The sequence below is a fragment of the Erithacus rubecula genome (assembly GCF_903797595.1).
Source record: "Erithacus rubecula genome assembly, chromosome: 14".
Lineage (NCBI taxonomy): Eukaryota > Metazoa > Chordata > Aves > Passeriformes > Muscicapidae > Erithacus > Erithacus rubecula.
This window is the reverse complement of record NC_136666.1, coordinates 16,267,901-16,293,900: the sequence shown is the minus strand read 5'-3', so window position 1 is coordinate 16,293,900 and position 26,000 is coordinate 16,267,901. Positions and strand designations below refer to the sequence as shown.

The following is a 26,000-nucleotide window of genomic DNA, read 5'->3' as shown; positions in this document are numbered from 1 at the left end:
AGCCCAAGAGAGGTGAAATTTTTACAGCATGAGCAATTTCTGTTATGTGGGGACTGTGACATATATTTAAGTTGCTGGAAGTTGACCTTTGATTTGAACTGGGTGCAGCTCAAGCATCTTTCAAAGGTTCAGTTTTGCTACAAGCTGAGCTCAAGCCTCTTTCAAAGGTTCAGTTTTGCTACAAGCTGCAGCCTTCCCTGCAGTGCTCCTGTCCCCAGAAATGTCCCACAGCCCCAGCAGGACCATGTGTGCCTGTTGCCTCAACACAAGAACTTCTGGTTACCAACAGGAGACTGCCATGGGGTAATTGTTCACTTAATTCAGTTGTTGTTGATAATAACTAACCTTAGAAAGGTGAAACAGTGTTGACCTAATGATGGAAAAAATAGTAATTGCTCCAATTGTTAGAAGAATTAGTCTATGTTTGACTTTCCCCATGAGCATGACAGTTATATAATTAGTAGTCTGTAAGGATCATATTCTCCCAGCCATAATACTTTGTTATATATCTATATATTTATGCAACTGTAGGCATTACTTACTTTAAAGCAGATATCAAAATTTATATACCTGTTGCCTTGAGCCTCAGTTGTAGACAAACCAGTCTATGTATGAACAAATAATGCAATTACTGAATAAATCAGCAAGACTCATACTACCAATTTACATTATTGCCTCAGTAGCTACTTACTGCATGTTTAGTGATGAGAGATGCAGAGTTCTGAATTGGAAAATTCATAGATAACTACAAAATAGACTGACCTACAATGTACCAATGTGATGCCTCAGTGATTTTTCAAGCCTTTCATCTTTAAAGGAAAAATGCTAATTCTTGAAAGTGTTAGCCAAGCACGTAGGTACATTCACTGAGAGCCTAGGAAATGCTTATTTAAATACATTATGCAAGACTTTATCTTGCAACAAATATAATCCTGGGGAAATTCTTGGTTTCACATTAGCTTTTTAATATATCTATTTCTAAAGATATTAGAGAATATTATTTCATTAATATTCCCCTAGTCCTTTGCTAGTCCATGTGTCAGGTATGGAGCATGAGATTTCTTGTGTGTAGGTGTCTTCCATACTGCTGCTCAGCTATAACCTTGGGGTACAGCAACCTTGCACTGCAGGATTAGTGCCTTTTCTGCAACATATCTGCCCCATGGAGTTCTTTTTCTGTGCAATGCCATTATTTTACATGCTGCAGTTAAGCCAGCTGCAGTCAAAACCTAATGTCTTGTTTAGGCCAACTGTAGATCTAATTAACCCTGCTGACATTGCATTTTATTCAATCCCAGAACATACTTCCTCCAAGAGAATGGTTGAAGCTGTATTAATACTTTTTAGAATATTGTCTAACAGTGAGTTTTCACTGTTTTCCTGTTCTGTGCTGCACTGCTGCCTACCTATCCTGTCAGTTGCCAATAGGTAAGTCAATGTACCTGTGTGTGAAGAAAATTAAAAAAAGATCAGCCCCAAATGCAAGCTAAACTCTCCACACAGGATTTAGACAGATTTTTAGAACTGTCAATGTTTCTATCTCTGGCAGAGCAGAAGATAGCAGAGAAGACAAGAGATAGCCAGGTATCATCTCCTGTGACTTCATGAAGCTAATGAGCACGGAGGAATGATGTGCACAAAGTTCAAGATTATTCAAAATAGCATAGAATGAGCTAACAAAGGCTCATGTCAATTTGTTCTACCATTTCTGCTGGAATATTTCTTTTTTTTAAAAAATAATATTACTCTTATTTTCTTAATGACAATATTTCAGCTTTAGAGACACCTGTAGAGAACAGGCTCTACCATCTCATTTAGAACAGTTGCTTCTATATTGACTTGGAAAAAGTGAGATGATCATCATGAAGGTCCAAAGGAAAATGAATGCTTCCTAAGACCTTCAGCAGGCTGATGTGTAATGGGAACTATGCTCAGAGGTGATTAATTTGTGGAATATCATCTCCCAGCATCAGGCTTGAATCATGCAGATTGTTGTGTTGTTACAGAAATCACCTAAAATCAAGATGCTTTTTTCAAAGATATAGTCAGAGACTTTAAGAAATATTCAGTCCTTTGATTTTGTTACCAGAACCACTCAAGATAGGGAATAAACTTAAGGGGTAAACCATGGGATTCTTTGTTCTCCTGCTTTGTCTGATGAAGCCCAGTTTTTCAGTTTTTCAGTTTTCAACAACTTCTCCAATTAGACAATATCCACATGGCTCTTTTCTCCTTTACAAGCCATTAGGATCTAATGGGATAAGACTTGTACATCAGAGCCTAGACAGCTAATGATGCCTCACTTCCTAGCTAGCAATTTAAAAGACACAGTTAATACCTACAGTTTCAGCACAGAAAAATCTGTTAAAACAAGAACTTCACTTGAACTTTGCCTACAGATTTCTTGTAAAGGGTTTTTCCACCTTTACTGAAAAACTTTTTCAAACTAGAGAGTAGACAGTTGAGATAGCCAAAGTCACTTTTTTTTCAAAGAATTTTTTAGCTGCAGGCTAATTACACATTTTATTGAATCCAAGATGAATGTTGTTTGTACTTTATGTAGCATCAGAAAAGAAAGGAAACTTTGAAATCTTCTGTTGAGGCAATGAAGATATTGAGGGGAAAAAGGAGGAAAGAAAAAACTTAGCTCGGTTCTCCAAAATAAAAGAACACTGTCTTTGGTATTGCAATTTCACTGATAGAAATCTGCTTAGACTAGTCTGTTTATCTGCTCAAAGCTCTTTACATAACTGGCACTTTGTCATCTTCTGTCCATAAATTATAGGCAGTCATTGCTGGAGTGTCTGAGTAACTGAGGATGGGGTTTGTTGCTTTGCATATAAATGGAGCTACAGCTCTGGATCTATGTGAACATAAATACAGAGATGAAGGCATTCTTGCTCTTCAACTCTATACCAGAAACCCCCCACCCTTAATGCCATACATCTGTGGATGCTGGTATAAATATGAGACAGATAATCTCACTGGTTCCTTTAAAATGGAATGACTGCAATTGATTTGGGAGAAAGATGCGAGTGCATAAATCACAACAAAATGAATACAGGTTGTTACATGAAATGGACAAATTAGGTTATGAAATTTATGTCAAGTGTTTTTCACTGATGTGGTGTAGAGAAGACTTTCTTCAAATGTTATTCTTTGCATTGGTAATACAATAGTAGAGACAGTTTACATCTCTGAAAACTCAGTCTGGATCAACCCAAATTGCATATTTTCTAGCATGATACTACAATAACATCTGGAAATAAATCCTTAAATAGAACAGAAAATAGGCTTTATCTAAATATTCACCTTAGTAATCAGCTCTGTCTGCCAGACTTTTAAGATCCTAGTCTTTCAGTATACAGACCATGTTACAACTGGAAGATTTAAACATCTGTGTAAGTGCTTGGTACTTTTTTGGAAAGCAAAAGGTCTGTTTGTACAACCAAAAAACATAGCTACAGTGAACCAGACTTCAAAAGAACTACAACACCCTAAATGTAAAACACTTACCCCAACTGAGGATAAATATCATTACTTAAATTATATGATATCATTACTTAAATTATCCTGGTTACTGTGGATGATCCATCCATAGCTGATTGCTTCTTTCTAATGGCATTAAATAATGAGCTGAAATTTGCATTGCAAATGGTAGAATGATCAGTTTGTTGGTTTTTTTTTTCAACCAAATCAGGTCAATTCCACCCAAGTCCTCTAGATACAATCCAATAGTGAAGAGCATTTCAGCTGTTTTTCATCTTTTGTTTGCTTAAATTATTTTTTGCTGAGCATAAAGGACAGATATTTTTGTAAGTTCACAGTTGGGTTTCACAGATGTAGGTTTAAGGAGATTATTTATGCTTTAGGATTTAACATCTACCAACATGCTGTTCATTTGCCTGATATCATGAGGGACTAGTTCTTTCATTTGGAATTTATAAATCCTCATCTTCAGACTTTGGTTTTCAAGTGGATGTTTGAAATGTCCAGCAGTTATTAATTTATCTCAGATGAGTTAACAGTGTTTATTCAACCAACATGATATATAATAAGTCCAGGGTTTTGTTTTTAAATTTAAAAAGAATAGGTAATGCTAACTGGTAGGTTTTTGAGGAGTCAACATAGGAACCCTTTGATGCAGGAGCAGCTCCATATGCTTTGCTTGATAAATAAATTCTTTATTTCCTGTAGAGGTCTAGATCTTGAGATTGTACCAGTTTTTGATCCCATTGTACCTGAGACAGGGCTGCTGGGTCCAGGGAGAACAGGAGCTCTCAGGCTTTTGCTGTGCAATAAATGATAACCTGCTCATAAAGCAAGATGCTTGTAGCATTGAAATGTGAGAACAGAAGGGGACATCAAAATGTGAGCCTTGTGTGAAATGCCTGAGTTAGCTAAATCTCTATGCTGCTGTCAAATATGTTGCCTATTCTTTTATAATTAAAGCTTGAAATTATTTTATATATGGTGCAGTGATTGACTTCAAAATGAGGAATTTAAAAAATCCCTGTGAGAGAAAGATCATAATAATTAAAATTATTATGCTAAAAACTTGAAAATAACCCTGTTTCTTTCTCAGTGGTTTTTCATCCTGTTGTTGGCAAGCATTTTCCTATGCTGTGTTTCTTGTGCTTTGAGAGCCATTCTGAATTGCTGATAGGCTCAAAACTCAAGCAGTTTGTGCTCAAATGACCAAATGCCTTGATTTGATAATTCTGAGTTGGGATGCTGTGAGATTTCAAAATGCAGTCTACCATTTTACAGGGGGCTGCAGGCCCCACTATAGTCTTACCAAGAGCTCATCCTGTATTCAGTTTTCTTTGAACTGTGAAAAACCAACAGAGGACAGAATTTCCACATTGAAGTTTTATTATGTTTACTAAATAAAAGAGCTACTTTAGAGCTACTAAATAAAAAATGCATATCCTGTTATACTGTAATTTTGTAATATAATGCATCTTAAGCATGTTTTGGTACTACCAAAATTACCACCAGATTGTAAGTATTTTATGGAACTTCCTTCCACCATTTAAAAATTAATACTTTTCCTTTTCTGATATTCAAAAAACTAGAAAAAATGCAAATAAACCAGAAAGAGGACTATGGAAGCAGTAAACAGTTGTGTATGAATTCTGCACCTGTGCAAAGGTCATTTTCATGCACTAGAAAGCTGAAAAAGTCTGCAGCATGTAAGGAATGTTGAGACAGACAAGGCCAGAGGCAGAACCTCTGGATCCATCTGCTGTCCTCATGCATGTAATGGGAAGTTTGAGCAGATAATCCAGAGCAACTGGGGGAAAAATTGCTTCCTTTCCAGAACTGGCAATTTTCCCCATTATACAACACACACACAGTGCTATACTCTGACAACATAATTTGACCTTGGAAGAGTCAAAGTGTTCTTCACAAACCTCCAGAAAGTATTCTTTGCACTCAAAGGTACTTGATTTTTTGCATTTAAAAGAAGAATTCATTATCCCATGCAATCTCCATGTTTAATTTGTTATATCTCAGTGGTGTTTACTACAATTGCTGATACAGATCTCTATTATTTTCATATAGTTGCAGCTGATCCTGACTAGATTTACTCTTGTTTTGTTTTATAGTTCTACTAAAGCTTTCAATGAGATCTATTCATGAGGTGTCTTGTACTACAACAGAAGTACCCCAGGGCATTGTATAAATTAATATTCCATCCATGATTGTAGTTAGTAGTTAATTTATCATTTGGCATTGAGGAACAAGAGACTAGATTACTGATTAATTGCAATGAAGCTGAACAGGATGCTCACATGTATGCTGAAACTATTACTGCACTAGTGACAGCCTTTACAATAGGCAACCTGTTCTAGTGGTGTTAAGTCTAGCAGTTTAAGAAATAAACAAGAGCAGTGGTAAGTAGTACCAATATTTTTAGTTTAGCTAATTAAAATTTTATGACTGGCTTAGAGGATTTGGGTTTATGGCATCTTCAGATTCAGAATGGGGAAATAAGAGAATTCTCAGGAGTTGACTTCTGCTATAACCTGTCATAATATCTTATGCTGTTTTCAACTCTGATTTAAAACAAAATAAACTTATAATTTATTCCTCACTATAAAGAAGAAGAAAGAGAGCCAGTAGCTGCAGCCAGGAGGTATATCTGAATTTAGGTGAAAAAGTAGAGAAAAAAAATCTTAGATCAGGATTGTCCTAAACAAACAAAATGCTGCCTCAGGGCTGCAGGAGTGCAATTGTAGAGTATCAGGCTGGCTGAAGCTGGAAACAGCATTCTCATTTGTCATGCACTATAATCAAATTGGATGCAGATTTGCAGATCTGGGCAACAATGATTAGATGTCATTGGTTATTTTTACACTGCACAGAGTGTAAACAGTAGTGGTTTGGGGTATCATGGAGTGGATTTTTGCCAGTGTTTCCTTTATTTTCTGTAGCTTGTGATGTGCAGCAATCTTCTATGCAGAACAGCAGTTGGTTTATTTTCTTCTAACTGTTTGCCATACCAGTGTTTCTGGATGCAAAGAAAATCTTTCTCAAGATGGCAATTAACAATTCAAGAATAGAAAACACTGAATTTGATAGTTTAAGACCTACCTAGGTGATAATCAACAGCCCTTTCAGCAATTTTAGAGCTTTCAAGTTTCATTGCTCCTGTAGTAAAGGTGACACTATTGATACAATTAAGGGTTTTTTATTACTGAAGCACTAGCTTTTATTTTTAATAAGGTGCTCTAGTCCTTTTGTGCAGAGCTATGAACTGTTTGTTCCTGAGACTCCTGCTTCACAGTTTATGGTGATGTATTTGGGCTGCAGCTGGAGCTGAATAGGAAAATGAAAATAAATAAGAATAGATGGCTTGTCACTATGGTTTGAAATTGAACTGATTAAACTGAATTATCTTTGTCTAGCTTTCTAAAATTTGCAGTAACCACAGTAAAATGTATCAGAGGCAAATCAGAACACTTTGGAAGGGATTTTGAGAGACAACTCATCATAATCCAATAAGCTAAAAAAGTATTGATGATATATGACAATTACAGATATTTGGGATTCTCCAATTTAATATCTGTTCTTCCAACTAATGTACACAGACATAACTGCTGTATTACCTCTGAAGATGTTGGTTGTTATTTAAAGAACAGGTACCACATGCTCATTATCATTTTTATCCAGTAGACACAGGTTCTTTGAATCTTTTTGAGGAGTATGTCCTTTGTGCATCATCTCAGCATGGCAGCATCTGTTTGCCCACTATTAATCTGCTGTTTGTTGGAGCATTAGTCCTCTATTTCTGTGGTTCCTTTGTAACTTCATGCCTCAACATGAGGATGAACAGTTCTGCCAAAACACAGTATGGCACAGGCCCTCCTTATTCCAAAAAGGAACTGACTCCCTCCTTGACCTTTAAAATACATACTTGCTAAAGCTTTACTTGACTGAAATGTGTGGGGCTGTTCCTCAGATCAGACTTGCTATAAAGCTGAAGTATTTTTGTAAATGCTTGGGTTGGAATGCTGCTTATTCATTCAGAGTGCATACATGGGTTTGTGGGTTAGCCTAGGAAAATTGCTGCAGTGTGGTGCAGTGGTACAGCAGCTCACTGCCACCTCTTGGCATTAATCCCAAGGGTTGAATCTTATCACAGCCAAGTTTTTTAGCACTTTTAATCCCTGCTGTGTACAGGACTTGGGAAAATTAACTGATCTCTAACTGTGGATCTCAAGGACATTATAATAAAATAATCTAGTGATGTTAAAAGGTACAGTGAAGTATAACTGGCAGCTTGTATAATACTATTGTACAAGAAATGCATTTCAATAAGAGAGAATGTGTTTGGAATGCTATGGAACCAAGTTATCACAAGATCAATTAGAGGTGATTGAACTGAGAGGCATATTTAAATTACTTTAGTAGGAAGCATTAATATCTTGAGTACAGCTTCTAGGAAATGTGCTGTATTAGCTGTTACTTTCTTTCACAGACTTCTAATAACTGGGCAGATAATTTACTGAGTGTGTTACAAAAGACTGCATATCTTAAAGCAAAATAATTAAATAGAATATTAACTGTTGAAAAAATTCCATTTTTAACACAGCACCAGAAATTCTTTCATGTCTATCCCAAGCCACTTCTTCTTAAATTTTTAGAAGACTTCAATTTCTTATTTTAGTTGCTTAAGAACTCTTTATTTGCATGACTGCAGCAGCAATTGTAGAAAAACAGGAGGGACACCAATATTGCAAAACCTGCGGATAGAAAAAATGGACTTACTGAAAAACAAAGAACTTTCCTTTCCTTGTTTCCTGCTGCAATAATTTCAGCTATTTTTGTTATAGAAGGTTCAGAGTTAACATCAAGTTGCTTGTAGTATGTGGTAAGAGAGAGAAGTATTTTGTAGATGTCCTACATAACACCTTTGTAGCCCAGTTTCACCATTTTTGAGGGGTTTTATCTCTTTGCAAAACTAGCAAGGGAAGAAGAAGAAAAGCTTTTTTTTTTTCCCCTGCAGAAAAGGGTTCAACAGAGCTACAAAACAGGTTGGAAAAGTTTTCTGGTCCTTGGTGAGAATTTCGATATCAGCCACGTAGGCTTGTGGCAAATCACTTCATCCACGTTCAAACAGCCCTGAAAAGTGGCAGTGACTGCAGCCTGTCCCTGCTCAGCGTGGGGGAATCCCAGCAGGATGCTCTGGAAGCACTCAGGCCCCTCTGCCTGCAGCCCCAGAGCAGCACAGGGGGTGCAGGAGCCCTGGCCAGACTGGGATTCTGAGAAGCCACTTGTGTCACAGTGCAGAGCTCTGCACTGGCAGGTTATTAAACAAAGGCATGGTGGTGGTTGCATGATTATTCACTTAGAATATTAATGGTGTCACTTCCTGTAGGCAACATTGCTTCATGATCTTATCCAGCTTGTGCAGAAACATTGTCTGGGTCCCCCAGAATTGCAGTGCTTCCACCACCCTTCAGCAGAGATATTTTAAGAGTCTGGACTAAATCCTAAAGAAGAGGGGGAAAAATATCCAAATTATGACACAGTTCCTGATATAAGACATTAAGCCGCTAACCAAAAAGGGAACTATACATGGAAAGCTTGGATTAAAAGTAACATTGCTAAAAGTACCTAATTTCATCTGCCAAAACACTTTATCACATCAGTTTAATTTTTGTATCATGGGGCTTTGAGCAGCCTATCCTAGTGGAAGTTGTCCTTGTAAATGGCAGTGGGGTTGGAACACAATGATCTTTAAGGTCCCTTCCAGCCCAGATCTATTTCTCTCTTCTTTGAGCTGAGACCAAAATGCAGTTTTCAGATTACACTGCTTTAGAACTGCTTTTTGGTTTGAGACTTTTCATTCTGGTGGCCAAAGATCAAAACCATTGCTCTGTTCTCAGGGGTCTTTGACACTGCCAGCATGATCTTCTTCTTGAAATTGTGCTCTCTGCTGTCAATCTTTTGTGGCTGTATTTCTGTGGTCTTAAATATTTTTTCAATATGCCTTCCCAAGGAGTCTTTCTTGTCCTGTAGAAGTCATTACAACAGTGTCCATTTTTCTATCTTTTTTCCCTCCATACCCTTTGTCTCAGTAATCTTGTATTTAGTTGCTGGGTGATTTATACTTCCACCTCTATCCCAGACATTGCCTTTGTTTAGGATTTTAGATGTTCTCTCAGTGTTCCTAAAACAGAAATATCTAACCAATACACCTCTAAACCAGAAGTTTTTATACCCTATTTATACTGTTACTTCATTTTACATCCACTGTAGACAAGAACACTTTTTTGCCTGTCCTTTAGGCCTGCAATTAGGATGTACCTTTTCATATTTTCTTAAATGTAATATACTTTTCTGTATCATATCCAAGGAAGTAATCTTCTTTTATAACTCTAATTAAGTTGTATCTGATTTCTGTAATGTTTTCTCTGATCTTACTGAATGCATTTTCTCTTTTCTTATAGCCACTCAGGCTACCACTACAAGGATCATATTCTTACACCTCTGGTGTGACCACATCATCAAAGCACTGCATCCTCTTCCATTAACAGTAGTAGAAATAATAATAATTTTTAAAACTTGTCTTTGAAAGTGAAAGCCTTAAAAGTTCTTAGTCTCCTAATTTATTTATTATCCAGCAACCAACTAGAGATACAGGATTTTTGATCATACATTTATTATTGTATCTAGTAAGCAGGTTTGGCCTTTCCCCATGTAGGAAAAGGTGTTAGGAAACCCTTGAGAAGATTTATCAATACTCTGAGTATAAATTTTATTTTCCTTTTTACCTACCCACCCCCTGCCCCCCACAAAAGAAAAAGGAAAAGGAAAGGCAACTGAAGTGCTAATCCTGGTGCCCATTGTGAATGACCTTGTATCAGTGTCTTTATGTTCTCCTTTGCAGGAGATGCTGTTGGCTTTTACTTGGAGCTGAACCAGGAACTTGCTTGGCCCTGGAAAACCTGACTGTTCTGTGTTTGACCATCCACTGCAGCTATTCTGTCTTGTACTGTGTAATATGAATAGTAAACTGTAGTAGACTCAACTAATTTTCCCTGATTTGGCAAACTACCAGCACAAGGAGGAGGAATGCATAGATTCCCCATCCTTCTCATGAGAGACAAGAGGAAGAAGTATGACATAGCTCTTCAAATCTACTTCAGGTCATTCTTCTCAGTTCTTATAATACTAATAATTTAATTTGTCCACTGCAATGATAGTAAAACAAAATTTCTATCTTTCTCCAATAGGAATTAGAAAATATTTATGGAGTATAGGAAATTATCCCACTTTCTCTGGAAATTGATCCCTCTTTCTTTAGAAGCAGCACAAATTAATTACTTATAGATAATACCATTGATGGGCTATAAAATTAAAAATAAAATAAAAAAAACCAAACTAGTTTCTACTCAAATTTTCAGCTTCTGTATGCACATCATGTCCATTGCCTTAAACTATGTAAATTACTTTGGAGGTAGAACTGTAAGTTCTCTAGGGAGATGACTGAGAACTTCAGGAGTTAGTTAAGGCTTTTATTAGAAACACAGAAATGAAGTAAACTGGGAATAGAGAGTACTATGTTTCCTGATGCAGAATACCCTGCTTATTCAAAGAGAACAGTGAGATAACCTGAAACTAGTCAAACTCCCAAAACTCCCGGTTTTACTACCTTCTTTCCTCCTTTTTCATTTTTCTCCCTTTAAGAGTTCAAATTTCACCCCATATATTATTCCAAAATTATGTATTACATTTCCATCTACCTTGCTTGTAGGCCCAAGTGATTTCTTGCCATTGTTCAGAAAATGTACTGCTTCTACAGGACTTCAATATAAGGATTGTTCACCAGTGACATGGCTATGTCAAAACTGAGCAATTTATTATCAAACTAGAAGAATTTTGTATTGTCTATACTTGAACAGATGGTAGCCTTACTCATTTTTGTGAGCATGAATTACTACCAAGCTTAAAATAAATAATTTATTCACTCTTACAACTGCAGCCAATAGCTACAATCTAGCTACAAGACTTTTCATATCCATCAGCTCAAGCAGTGATCCAGCTCTTGGAACATTATGTGCTTTTTGTGATGCTCCTGGGAGGACTTAAGGCCTCAGAACCAATGGATGAATACCCATTTCTTTCATTTGTGAAATAATACTGTGGAGAATTATTTTAGAAAATTTCCAGCCATGATTCAATACATTACAATGGAGCTGTGTTGTAGAAAAACAGTCTAACAGAAATTCCTTAAGGCCCCTTCTTATGTATATTGTAATTTCAAATTATGTATTCCTAGTTTTTGTAATTTTTGTAGTTTCTGTAAAGCTTTGGAGACATTTGAAGGAAATTACTATGTACATTATGTTTCCTTGCTTATGTTTTGTGCTCAGCTGTTGGGACAAATTTCAGCTGAGGTGTGAAAACAAAGTTGAAGAACAAGAAAATGTTATTGTGAAGAGTGACTGTAAAATCTTACAGGTGGGGATTTGATAAGCATATAGTAAGAGAGGTGCCCTGAGGCAAATATATATACAAGAGAGCCACTACTAATTCTACAAACCCTGTGAAAGAAGCAGGATGCTGATATTCTCTTGCACCCTATCCCTTGCCTACACCAACTTATCCCAGTACACCCATTTTCTTCAGGATGAGGCAATGGACCAAAGCTGTTACACAGGATGTGCAGGTGGCAAAGCACATTTCTGAAATACATCAGTTTACCACTTTTCAGATACTGTAGATTCTTAGAGGTCTGCAATTCAGAAGATGTCATGTTTTCTGAGTAGATTTCACTGCCCCAGACAAAGCAATAGCAGCTTAAGCACTATGCTGACTATTTTTTGAGACATAGGACTAAAAACATGAACTGGATTCAAATGATTGATTTTCATTTATTGGTTGTATTCACCTTAAAATTGTTGTGGATTTTGTTAGTTGGTTGGTTATTTTGGTTTGGTCTTTAAGAGAGAAGTATTTCACCTTAAAGTACTTATTACTAACATTTCACTTCTGTTGAAATCAAAAGATGTGGAAAACCATATCATACTTACCTATAACTATTCTGCATGGTTCAGGTCCTGCTTAGGCAGACACACAAAGAAGGATCTGAGAACATTTTCTTGTCTCATTTTCTGCTTGCCTGCAGTGCATCTTCCCAAAGCACATATCCTGTTGCTTTTTTCTGAAGCATAATCACCATAGGCTGGAAGCCTATTTTGTTAATAGGTTGATGAAGAAGGGGAGGGGCATTCTTCTTATTAAATCTGCTTTATGAAATATGCTGAGATTAAAATTTGCTGACACTAATTGGCTTGCTTTGTGCACTCATGTTTTTTGTTAATTAAGTAATGGTTTCCCAGCTGTAGTGGCTGCTTGGGGTTACAAACTGATGTGAATTATACTGTCTTTGCAGTGAAACGTTGTAATACTGACAACAGTTTGTTTCCATAGAATAATAATGCAGCCTAGTACCAAAGCACCATGAATACTTTGATCTGCAAATATGATATTCATTCAAATTTAATCATGCAGAAATTTTTACCAAGTAACACTTTAGATAAATGTCTTTACCTCAGAGTGATCCCACTGAAGGACCTGAGCTGAAGTTGTTTTTAACTGGGAGATGATGTATAATACAAATATAGTTCTGGCTTCCCACTGCTCATTTTTCCTTCCACCTCTGTGTAAAGGGTTCAATTTGTGGTACTTCTGCCTTGGTTTCTCTGCTGCAGTTTTCCAGTTAGCAATAGTATAAAAATAAACAGGCCTATCAAAGAGACAGTAAAAACTTTATCAAGATCCATCTTCCTATGCTATTTCACATACATTTATATAAAATTGCTTTCTTTTTTTTTTTTTTTTTTTTTTTAAGCTCTAAATCTGTACATCTGAAGATTATTAATAGGCACAAGACTTGGTCAAGAGTGTAAAGGAAATCTAAGGCAGAGATGAAAACTGAGTCCTTTTCAACTTGGTGTCTGAGATAGAGCCCTAAATTACAAAAATGTTCTTACTCCTTAAAATACCACCAGAAGATGCACAGACTCTCATCATGTGCAGTGCTGATGGACTATATGCCCCCTTCTCACTCCATTGGATAATGTGCTCCCATTTTCCCATTTCCCCATTTCTGTCACTTCATTTCCCAGAGTCAAGAGTAGTTTAAATTTTGAAATTCCAACCTCCTAGTAAAACTCTACCTGTCTACACTGTCTACCTGTTGTCCCCTTATTGAAGAATTGGCTTTGGATGAAAAGATTAATTAGGCTTAACTACAAGTTTGATAAAGAGTTTTGAAAGATGTTACTAGTTAGTCAATTTTTTGCCCACTAATACAGAAATCTCTCTAGAATTCATTCTGCAGTGATGGAACTATGAGGGAAATTCTATGGAGATTCAAATACAAAAAAGGGTTGTTGTGCACAACAATCAAATAGCTGCTTTTGAGGATTTTATTCCAATGCTTCTGTTGCTCTCTGAATGCAACCACTTTTTTTTGTTGTTGTTGTTTTTATTTACTCTTTTTATTACATATCTAGGTACAGTATTTCAGTTTTCAATATGTAATATCATTTAGTAAGGTTTAGTTTATTTTTTAAAATAGACCTTAAAGTATAATATTTATATGATGTCTATAGAAATGTTTTCCCTAGTTGATTTTTCTGGGAAAGGTTATTTTGGAATGTAGTCAGCAGTGATGGCTTCTATTAATGCAAGCAGTGAACTAATCTGCACTTCACAAAGCAGAATCTTTTATCAGGCACAATACAGGCCTGCAAAGGAGATGAGAGGAGCAGCAGGTCTCCAGGCAGTGGAAAGGAGGTACAGATGGCAAAGACTGAAGGCAGGTTTTTAAAGGCAGAAATGGCAGTTGACACATCCAGCATCATTTATGCATCTGAAGTGAACTCTATCTTCTCTAAATCTCAGGCATGACTGCAGTTTATATTCCATGCAACTGAAACCCACCAAAAATAGAATTACTTTTTTTTTTTTTCAAAGATATGGGGGTGAGTCTGAAGAATGGTGTTAATGATCATGTGGTGAGGCTATTCTGATCTGTGACTTTCACACTTTCATTCTACTTTTAGAAGTTTGTCCTAATCTGTGACTGTCCACATTTCTTCCCTGAGAGGCTCTTTTGAAAACCAGGAATAGATCAGAGTAGCATGGTCTCTTTCCTCAAGCTCCTCTCCTTGCCCTGTTTGCTGGAGGGGCAGCAGAACAGGAGGCACTGGAACCTGGCTGTGCCTGCATCCCACTGCTCAGGAGAGCCCTGGGCTTGGCAGTGAAGGGGCTTTCCAGCTGCCAGGCACCAACTGGCTCAGGTTTCAAAGCCATTTCCACTCCCTACTGATTTCTTACTTGAAAAATATTTTATTGCATATCCTAAACGTGCTCTAAACTCTTAAATGTTATTTCCAGATACAGAAAGGAGTTAGTTTCAACCTCATATTTTGATATCGATCTCATTTTATTTCAGAATATTATCGTAAAAATACTCTAAATAATGGAGCATGTGTTTATTTTATATAATCCCTTGTTGGTCCTTAATGAATAAGTAAAGATATTTCAGATCTTGCAAATACTGGCCTAGACAATACACGTGCTGTACTTCAGAGATGCAACTCAGCAATACATGAAACAAACCTTGGGTTTTACTGATCATTTAAAGAAGGAAAGCAAAGAAGCATGCATTGTTTCCAAGCCTTTGACATGCTGAAAGTGAGAATAAGGAGAATACAACTGGGCCTTCTGTTAGTGAAGAACAGGATTGTAAGGGAAGGAGGAGAAAATTAATTCAGAGTTCTCCCATTTAAATATGTTGTTAGTTTCAGACAGAATTCCCCATAAAATTTCTTTTTTTCCCCCCTTTCTGCTACAGTTACAATACAAAATATTCTCCAGCAGATGCACAGGAACCATTCCAAGGAGAATAAAAAATACCAACCTGAAATAGCCATCCCAATCAAAGTTTAAGGAAACACTGGCAACATGATTTATTTTAATGGACATATTAAATTTTCACCATCTGTTCTGCCTTTAATTATGAATGCCAAAAGAACATATTTCACAGTAAATCAGTAAGATGTTATTCATGCACTTATATGTTACTTCTACACTAACACTTCTGCAGTGTTCTTGTGCTGCCTACTCAATTCAGAGCAAGCTGCTCACATCTGAAATTGGACTTCTTGGTAAAAAGTATTTTTCAATAACTGTTTCAGTGGGAGAGTACTTAGTGTAAAACATATTTTTAAAGAATAATTGGGAGAATGAAAGCCTTTTGTTTTGGTAATGACTTGCTAAAAATCAAGACTTTGGACCTGCATGTTTTTCTCTGCTTTCTTGCATTTTATTCTGTACATGCTGTCTGTGTGGACAGTGCCTACTGCAACTGTTGTTGTTCCAAGCAGTGTATTCCCTCACCAGAGAATGTAAAAGGGAGCAGCTATTTTTAAGAAAGAAAAGTTCAGTAATTTATAATGCTCACATGATCAAGTCAAAGATCACCTAAAACTACAACAAATGCTACAAGTGACAATTACTAGTGTTTATGTGGGAGAAGCAAAGGATGTCTTGAGACTACAGTAGAACAAAAACCCTGAATTCTCCTCCCTGCATGATAAATCTCTGTTCTTCCTTGGTCAGCTGCAAGGCTGTGCCAGCTGGAGCTGTGTCCAACACAGGGTTAAATGCCAGTGGTGCACTCTGTACCATCCTTTATCCTGCTCTTAAAGAAAATAAAATAGATATATACTCTCTTTTAGTCTTCATATATCTTATTTTGGTTTAGCAATTTAGCCTTTAATATCTGTTTGGCTTTGAAAGTGTCAAGTGTAGTAGTTAAGTGATGCAGAAGAATCTTAGTGTGGAAGAGGGGAATGATCAGAGTGTTAAATTTGTGTCCAAGCAGCAGAGCTATCATCCAAGCAGTCTGGGAAGTACAGGATATCTTTAGCAATATGGTACAGAAAACAGTAAAATGGAATGGAAAAAATGTAATTGATATTGTATGTTTTTCTGAGGCTGAACAACAAGAAACAAACTCAGCAGAGCACTGGAGTTTTATGAAGAAGGACCTGAATTTTCTGCTGGAATACAGTTTATGTTCCTGTAAAGGGTGGAAGGGATCACCCCTTTCACTTGGTCCTTTATCAACCAGTCCACTGAATGCAGACTTTTTTTTAATACAACCATGTAGAGATTGACCCTATGCTAGAAACCACTAACTAATATTTTGTAACAGTATAAAATTTATAGGATAAACTAATCAAGATATGTAGATTATGAAGTGCTGCCTAGAGACAAGGGAAATCAAAGGGATTGCCAGCATCCTAGAGAATTTTCTAAATGAAAGGAGGCAGGAGACACCAGAAGTAGATTTTTTTTTTAATGTAATCAGAATGAGAACAGAAATCCTTTGTTATTCTAATATGGGGGAGAAGTCTTCCTTTATCTGCGCAGCCATAAAAATAAAATGCCCCAATATCCTGTAGAAACATCAGCTTGACAGAAAAGGTCAGAAAATGTTCTTAAAAATAATTCTGATTCGAAATAAATGCAACCAATTTGTCTCTGCAAATGGTTAGAATTTAGATTTGCTGCAATCTGACGTGACACCCTAACATGCTAAAGTTAAGAAGGACTTTCATTCTAGAATTCCATTTTGCAGATTCAAGTTTTTAAAATTGTGGTCTTTGAGCTGGTTGAATGTAATTTTTTAATCTTTTTAATCCTGAACTACTGAGAAGTTGAAACTTCATGTCCTGTAGCTGTCAACAATGAACATCTAAAAAGAAGGGATAATGCATGTATTCATTTTTCACTTTCATTTATGCTTATGTATGGATATATGTATATGGGACTTTGTGGACATACAAAAAACTATCCAGAAAGGCTCCTATGTGTGTGAGGAGTGAAAAGTATGATGACAAAGGAATCCAGTGTCAATTGAAAGCATTTTCTTTTTAAAACATCCTGATGTCAAAAGGAAAGGTTTTATTTTTTCCTTAGAGTCACTAGGTATTAATTACATTAAATTCTATCCATCTCTTATTTTAAAAAGAGGAAAAGAAATTGGTAGATGAAAAGTTGAATAAGAAATTTAAAGGTTAAATTTCGTGGATGGACTGAAGTTTTTAAATAGAGACTATGTTTGTTCATTTATGTGAGTACACGTGGAAATATGTCCTTGAGCCATTGATACAAAATTATAGGAATGCTGAGAAAAGAAACTGTATTCACTTTTCTAAAGTATCTTGTAATTTACACTGGCAACTATGAAGCTGTAATAGAAAAGCTTGGAGAAAATGCACATTTGAGAATATCCAGTACAACTGTGAAGCAAAATCCTTTCTAATATGACAAAATACTAGGAGCATCTTTAATTTCCAGCTTTTAATTTACCTCCGTGATCTGGAGCTCCTTAATACTCTTGGAGTCCCTTCTTGTAGAGACTCCTTTAATTACAGCCAAGTACAGCACTGCTGGTGTTCTGTGTTAGCAGGAGAGCCTGGCACTAATACTGACACTAATACTGACACTAATACTGACACTAAACTGAGGGTTGTTCACTCCTAACCTGATCCACCTTATTGTGTTTGTGTCCCTGCCTCAGCTCCTGGTGTTGGATTGTGTCATGCAGATTGTTCAAAGATAAAAATGTTGTTATCAGAGAGGCCTTTTGTGCTTTCATTATCTTGGAATAACCAATAAGGACAAATTTTTCCATGTTTTGATGATGCTAGTCTGAAGTCAATGATAGTACATTCTGTCCTGCCTCCTGAAGACATGGCAGAGGTTTTCAGGCAGCAGCTGATGTGGAGATGCTCTATTTGCTATTCCTCAGATTATTCAGGACAGCTTGTTACTGACAGCATATCTGCAGGCATTCAAAGCCTGCATTGCTTGAGTTTCTCTAAGACACAGCATTGATTAATGTAGCATGTTGTCAGCTTTGCTGTGTCAGCAGGAAAAGATTCTTTTGATGTGGAGAAATAGAAATAGAATTCAGTGTGTGCTTAGCTCCATTTGTGACTGCAACACTAAAGATACCATGCCAGAAAATATTTTTTCCCTTTTCTCCTCCAAAGAATATTACCTCAGTAGGACTATACAACACTTATGGATTACTGCATTAAACAGAACAAAAAAATAACTTCAGGGGTTTTTTTTAATACAAAGATTTTCTTTTGACAACTTCTTGATTGTCAGCATGCATTTCTATAGTTTGTATTAACCAACCTCACAGATGCAACTTCATGAGCTGGATGAGAATGAATCTTTTCTCAGACCTCCTACAGTAGGAACATGCAGCTCCAATTCTTCATGCACATGCTCTTTTCAAGAAGCCCTTGCAAATAATTAAAATTTAAAGAATTAAAAACCTGCTACTCTCAGAAATAATTGTGGCTGCTGGCCAACAAGGGTCATGACTACAGGTGGTTAAAACTGGCCAGGAAGGATCTTTTATTAGAACACATATTAATTAGTAAAGTGCCTCCTTCCTACTTGTCAGTGTTGTCTCTTGGTTGGCATTGTAGAATTAAACCTCAATTGAAACACTTACTACCAGCAAGTACTACCAAAGCTTTCAAAGATCTTATGGGTGATCTTAAAAAAATGAAATGTCTGTATGTGTGCATCTTATATATCCAAAAACATGGAGGTTTGCTTCTGTGGCAAAAATTTTAAACTGGAAATTTGGTTGAATCATAACTAAATGTTTACAATTTTATATGTGTTTTTGATTTGTTTTTAGTCCACTTTTTTAGGTGCATATGTGAATTTCATTCAGCAGTATCTGCTCTGAGAGTATTTCCATGCATTGTGTTTAGCTAGTGAAATTTTAATATTTCCTCAGCAGATGTTTAGAGTAGTGTTTTGACTGAGCAGGACTGGCATTCTGAACAATGTTACTGCTGAAAGTAGGTTTAGAAAATTTTGGATACATGTTTGAAAAATATTTTAAAAAACAATAAAAGGGGAAAGCTTGATAGCTAATTTAAAAATTAAAATAATCTGAAAACTACCAAATTGAGAGTTGCTTTCCTCTGTCAACCACATATTTTTAACATGTAGCTGCCTCCCTACCACCTCCAGTGATTCTCTCCATTTAGCAGCTCTAGGAAAGGCAAAGCAGAAATTGCATATGCTTTGAAACTAATGAAATTGAATAGACCCAAGGTTACAAAAGGTAAACCAAACACACTGGAGGAGTAATTTTTGTCAATCTTTTTGAGTTACAATATTCTTACAGGGTGGCACTAGTAATTAGCACAAATTGGGGGGGGTGGGGGGGTGGGAATGGATATTTAATTGAAATCCTTCTAAACAACATGATAAAAATAAAGACATCTCTTTGGTGAAAGGTGAATTGTAACATCTCTTTCAGACATCCCTAGCTCTCAACAGCAGACAGCATACCCTGAACACATTTACTGCTTTGCCACTTAATATACATGAATAAAACACATTTTTTAAGTGAGTCAGGAAGTTTTATCCATTGGTACAACATTCTATAAATTTATAGATGCATTCTAGATTAATGGTTTTGGTCACTGAGTTAAGTATCCAAGCACAAAATTGCCAAGATATGCAACAGCTATGATTTAGTTTGAGCCAGAAAATCTCATTATCTTTGTGGTACCAAATGTTAAATCATTGCCTTGAGGCTTGCTTTGAATAGCTTAATCATGTGAAAAGCAAAAAAAAAAAAAAAAAATCCTTACTTTGGAGAAATACATTTGGAGACAGAGTCATAACTTTAAACAACTGTTGAAATCATAAAAACAGAAGTAGAGAAAATGGAAATGTGATAGAATAAGATGTGAAAAGATGGTTTAGCTGTAACTATGGTAGTACATGCAGCAGTTCTCCCTGAGAGGCATTTAATTTCTAGGGTAGGAATTATCTTAGAGCTATTCACTGGCAGAATTTGAGTTAGGTGACATGCTGTGCTGGCTTAGAGGAGAAAGAGTCATCAGGCCCATTACCCAATCTTCTAGTGTGGCCAAAAGCTGATGTTTTGGGAAGATAAGAGCAGAGTAATAGCTAATGAGACTTCCCCAGAACTGTCTATCTATTTCTATGAGGTCAGGAGTCTTTTTGAATATGTGTTTTTCTTGGGAGTTTTTCCCTGAGGAAAGAGGCACTGCTATCAAATTCTTCCTTTTTAAGACTTTAACTTAGCCTCAGAAGTAAATTGGACTTCTTGTACAGGAGAAAGATGCAAATTTATTCTGGTTTACCCAAGAGACATTTGAAGCCAGGTGTTGCTCACCAAGCACACTCTGCCTCCCTCAGGGTCAAGTCTGATCTGCATTTTTAGATGTTATTTACTAACTAATAGAAATAAGGTGTTTGTGGCTAAAATGCTGATTTGGGAACCAGGAAATAAAGAGCAGCTCACATAGTTCAGGTACTTCAGTCTGGATCCTCAGTGGGTGGTAAATGTGCATTTATGAAACCAGACAGTGGCTCCATATTACAGGAATATGGGTTTTACACACTAGTGATCTGCTCCTATGCTCAGAGATAAATGATTCTGCACCTTCTTTGCTGTCCAGCACCTGAAACAGCCTTTCAGGTCAGCTGTGCCCCACAGATACAAGGCTTAGTTCTGCCAGATCCACCAGTGTGCCTGTGCATGCTGATCTTGGGCAGGTTTGAAAGGGATTTGATTTAATACTGGCCTTATAGGTGGCCCTGCTGGACCTGCAGTGACTTAGTGAAAATTAATTCAACTACAGATGCCAAAGCATCATTTGTTTTCCTTTTATCCAGCATGTCCTATTCCCCTTAGCCATAGGGAACAGCAGACAACAGGAAGGACCAATAATCCATTTGTCAATACCCATTTAAACTGCAGCCTTAGTTCAGAGCACATCCTTCACTGCTCACATGGCACTGAGCACAGAATTCTCCCATCAGGTCACTGTGTGTCTCTAAATCCAAGGAAGAGTTTAAGGCATTGTGGTTAGTGCTTTGTTTCCTGTGACTATTTACATGTAAACCTGCTAAGCTGCCACTGTGTCATTCAGAGCACGGTTAAATAACTTTGCATTCAAAATACTTTTTTTAGAAGGAAAGGTCTCATTTCCATGAGGTGTATATATACAAATCAAAGCTGGTGGGTGTAAGGTTTCAAGCCATCCTGAGGATCTGCTACAGTGATTGACAGAGTCTTTATCTTCCACTCAGTTTTTATAAATTGCAGAGGATTTTACTGATGTGCAATTTGTGCCTTAGAAACTGAGAGGAAAAATCTTTCTAATCTTGCTTTTCAAATGAGCTGATCATCTACTAAGGAGCAGTGTGGCTGAAACACAACCAGCTGCAAGCTACAGATATTTTTTCAAAGGTGGAAAATGCAAAATCCCCCAATATAATTCACAGTTAAAGTCTCTGATCATCTTCATTATCTACTACTCTTGTTAAATCTTTATTTTGTAAAAGGTCTCATAAATTAACCCTGCAATTTGCTAATTCTGCTGAACAAAGGCAGACTATTTTATCTTGAAAAGAACTAGCACAATAGTCTTATCCTTGTTTCATTCTTTCAAAAGATTTTTTTTACTTATTTACTAAATCTGCCAGCATGCAAGTATTTGTATGAGTTTAAAAACCATGAGTTTAAAATGTGCTATTAAGGAGAAAAATGCAACCTAATCCTCTTATACTAATTAAATGGGAAGAGTGTTAATGAGGAACATGTCAATTGTCAATGCCTTAAAAATCTAATTTTGGGTGAGGTTCGACTCATTAAAATGATGCTGTCAGTCTTTTCCTGTAACATTTTAAAGAAAAATTCATTTTTCCCCTATGGTTATGTTAAGTGGGTCTGTGAAACCATTCACAGGTCAACAGTGATAAAGAGAAACCTTTTTGAGGAGTTATTACACACTCAGGATCAAGAAGCTGTAAAATTTGAGTGTAAATGGTTGGGTGTGAACCTCTAACCCAGCATTTAAACCCTGACTAAGTTAAGCATCTCAATTTCCTTCTACAAATGAGGCTTTTCCAGTGACCTCCCTCCTCCCTGGCTTTTCTAAATTGTCAGTCTCAATATTCCAACCACCCTCCTCCTCCCTCTTACCATTCACTGAATGGATGCTCTTCCAGTAGGGTTGAAAATGTTTGCCTTAAATGGCAGAGTTTGAGATGTTTTGTTGAATCTCCAGGTTTCTTCCAGGCCCTTCTGCATTATTATTCAAATGGTATTCATAATTTACCTCTGCCTAACCTGAAATTAGTATTTTTTGAAGGAAAACAATATTTTTTTTCTATTTTTTTTTTTTACTCACAAGGCTGGAGAAGCACATACATGAGATCATTTCACAATGATTAATTAATTGCCTGTGGTAAACATTTTCAATTTTATTGTGTTAAAAATTTGAACAGGTGCATAAAGAAAAATAATCAAAGGATCTTTCCGTGGTAAATGATAAACAGAAGTATAAAATGCTAATAAGTAACTGTTGAAGCATTAATTGCTTGTATAGCATGTATTTAAAAGTAAATATCAAGTTTAAGAATTTCTCCTCCTTTTGAATGGAAAAATGACAAAATTTTAAAATAATGGCATTCTAAAATGTGCCCTTTTTTTCCAATGTTATTATGTTTTACTTTGAGATGACATCACCTTTCTGCATGAAGGGATACTCTAAAATACAGACTTTGCTGAGGGCATTTGTTTCAATGAAGAAAGTTGATGGCAGTAAAAGCAAAACAATTAAAAATTTATTAAAGGCATAATTCTATAGTATTAAAATAATAAAGCAGCTTCTCTGTAAATTAAATTGAGCCAGGATGAGAGTTGGCAGTATTTCTGAACACCACAAAGAATAAAGGAGAGGAATACAGTATTGGTGAGAGTAAAGTTTTGTGAATTTCAGGTGCACCATGTCTGTGTGGTTTCCTGGTGTGTGTGGAAATACACCTGCAAGAAATGACAGATCTTAAAGCCAGCCCATATTACTGCCTTGGCATTCTGCAAATACTCTTTTATAAGCTAACTCATCTTTCCAAATTATTTTAATATTAGAATAGCCCCAAAACTTTTCTAGGTTTTTTTTTTTCTAGTGAGATAAGGAACTGAAGGTGAAGTTATAGATTTCCTACTTATACCTATGTTGATATTAATAATATATAAATGTCTATAAGATATATACTTGCTTGTGTATTTGTTGTGTAACATGCATGACCTGTTAGGAAAAACCTTATTCCATCTGCAGCAAGTGGGAGTGTGTGTGTCTGACACACAGTTCCAAAAATTAAAACTTTCAAATTCGTGATGAGCTAAAATTATTCTTGCATGTGTGAAAACCTAGTTAGCCAACACCCATTGGGTTTTTGTTTTTTTTTTTAGCTGTGTGGTAGTGACAGAGTGCAAACTTGCTCTAACAGCTTAAATTTAACTCATTTCCTTTTCCTTCCAACTGCATGTCAGGTTCAATAGAAGCTGTTTTTGCTGCAGCCAGGAATAATCTCAGGTGCAGCTGGGTGTGTTCTGGGGGTGCCATGGCTGTGTCACATTGCCAGCCTCACAGCTGCCAGTGGGAACCAGGCTCAGACTCTTCTGCTACAGGGAAATGGCCAAATTTGCAGCTGACACTTGCACTCTTGTAGAAGAGAATCTCAAGGAACCAAGAGATGCTGTGTTTCTTCTTGCTGTGAAGACCTTTTTATGGCAGTTTCATTTTTTTCCCTCTAATAGCACTGACATTTGGAATTTGCACATCTTGTAAAAAGTAGCAATTCCTCATCTTGGAGGGAGTCCCCAAGTCCTGCCTCATCTTTCATCTATACCCCCAAACCACCCATCATTGTGTAGATCTGGTGGCTTGTCTGCCATGACAGACTAATATTTTTTCCATATTCCAGACAAAGTAGATTTTGTCTGATCCTTATAAACATTTCTGACTGCATAATAGACTTTACAATCATTGTTCAGTCCATTTCAAAACACTGAATTATTGCAGACAAAAATGAATAAATCCATTGGAATCAGTTTTAGTCCTAAAGTACTATTTAAATTAACATTAGGGGCCAAATGCTTTTTTTTTCTTTAGTGGTTTTCCAGTGAATAATCTTTTCCAAAGTGTGAGAAACAGCCACTCACTTTAAAATGTTAAAGGTTTACTAAAGCTCAACAAACACAACAAGGGACTGAATACAGAAAAAGGAACAGCATGGCAAGTGTGGCTGACTGCCAGAGGCTCATCCTATACCTTTCCCTTATTCTCAGTATATTAGGAGATACAATAACCATAAGAAGACACTAAAAATTGTATTTATTATGGAATAAAATTCAAAGTTGATGCCTCTGCATATAGCTATCACTGGAACTTTGTGTGCTTGAGGGGTACTTTTTCATTATTTGAAACAGATCTCTTGGAGCAGAGCAGTCACAAGAATAAGCCATAAAATCTCATTGCATTAATTTTGGAGTCTCATCTTATTCTGTTGAATACAAATATTCTGCTTCTGTGCTTGCCCCTGTTTAAGGGGCCTTAAATAAGGTGTTTTTTTCTCTATAACAGGCTTAACACTGCAAAACTGATATTTGTCCTAACTTTCACAACTGTAAGGATGCAGCACCACAGGTTTGCTATCCCTCTTTGAGCTGGGGAATTAAACCCTAAAGAATGATTAAGCCATATCAACAATACATGATAATGAAATACGTGATTACACATTTTTACTGCTGCTGCAGGAAATTGCTAATCTTTTTAACTCTAAAATCTGCACTCAGCTGGGATATATGCTCAAGAATATCATTTCTGCAGTCAGGATTACCCAGGCTCACTGTGTGCAAGGGAGAGCAGCCCCTTCCTCCTGTGCTGTGTCCCCTCCTCCCTCCCCTTTGTTAGAGACTGTGCTCCTTCCAAAATTCTGTGTCACATGCTCAGTCTGCTGCCATTGACACTCCTGTGAGAGTCAGGATCCCAGTTCTACCTGTTTTCCACCTGCCCTCTGCTTCTGGGCTCTGCATGATCAATTCTCATGGACTGCAGAGTCAGCACCACTAAAAAATGATGTTAATGCAGTTTGCCTTGGGGAATCAAATGGCTACAGAATCTGACATAATCCCAGCAGGCTCATGTTCTGTTATCAGTTTATTAAAAATTACAGTTCCAAGTCTAGGTTCAGTCATGATTCCTCTGGACCAACTTAGCAGATGGGAGCTTATTAAGTCTTCTGTAATGAAAGCCTACTGAGAAATACTATTAGTTTAATACTAAAAATAGTTTTGAATGAACAGAAGTTAGATTCTTTTCCACTTTAACTTATCTCTTCCTTGGAGAAGAGACTGGTGTAATTAGCACAAAGCCCTGCAATCATGAGTTTTCTGATGCAGTTCTGTTGAAAATACTGTTATCTCAGTTACAGATGTACTGAGTGAGTAGATGAATGTAGCAGATCTAAACTTATGTCTGTGTTAAGAGGGTTGGGTGTTGTTTTTTTCTTTTTTTTTTTCAGCATTTCTGGATTATGAA

The 26,000-nt window shown here is 36.6% G+C and overlaps 1 protein-coding gene across 9 annotated transcripts in view; it reads left to right on the top strand.

Annotated features, from left to right (window-relative positions):
* Positions 1–26,000, top strand: part of APBA2 (amyloid beta precursor protein binding family A member 2) — a 71,632-nt gene that overhangs the window by 8,971 nt on the left and 36,661 nt on the right. For 3 of the 9 annotated variants that reach the window (XM_079317736.1, XM_079317733.1, XM_079317735.1), the window contains one exon: positions 10,403–10,661. The exons of the other annotated variants lie outside the window; for them this stretch is intronic. The gene's annotated coding sequence lies outside the window, so the exon portion shown is untranslated. The remainder of the gene's footprint in view (positions 1–10,402; positions 10,662–26,000) is intronic. 9 annotated transcript variants of the gene reach the window in all.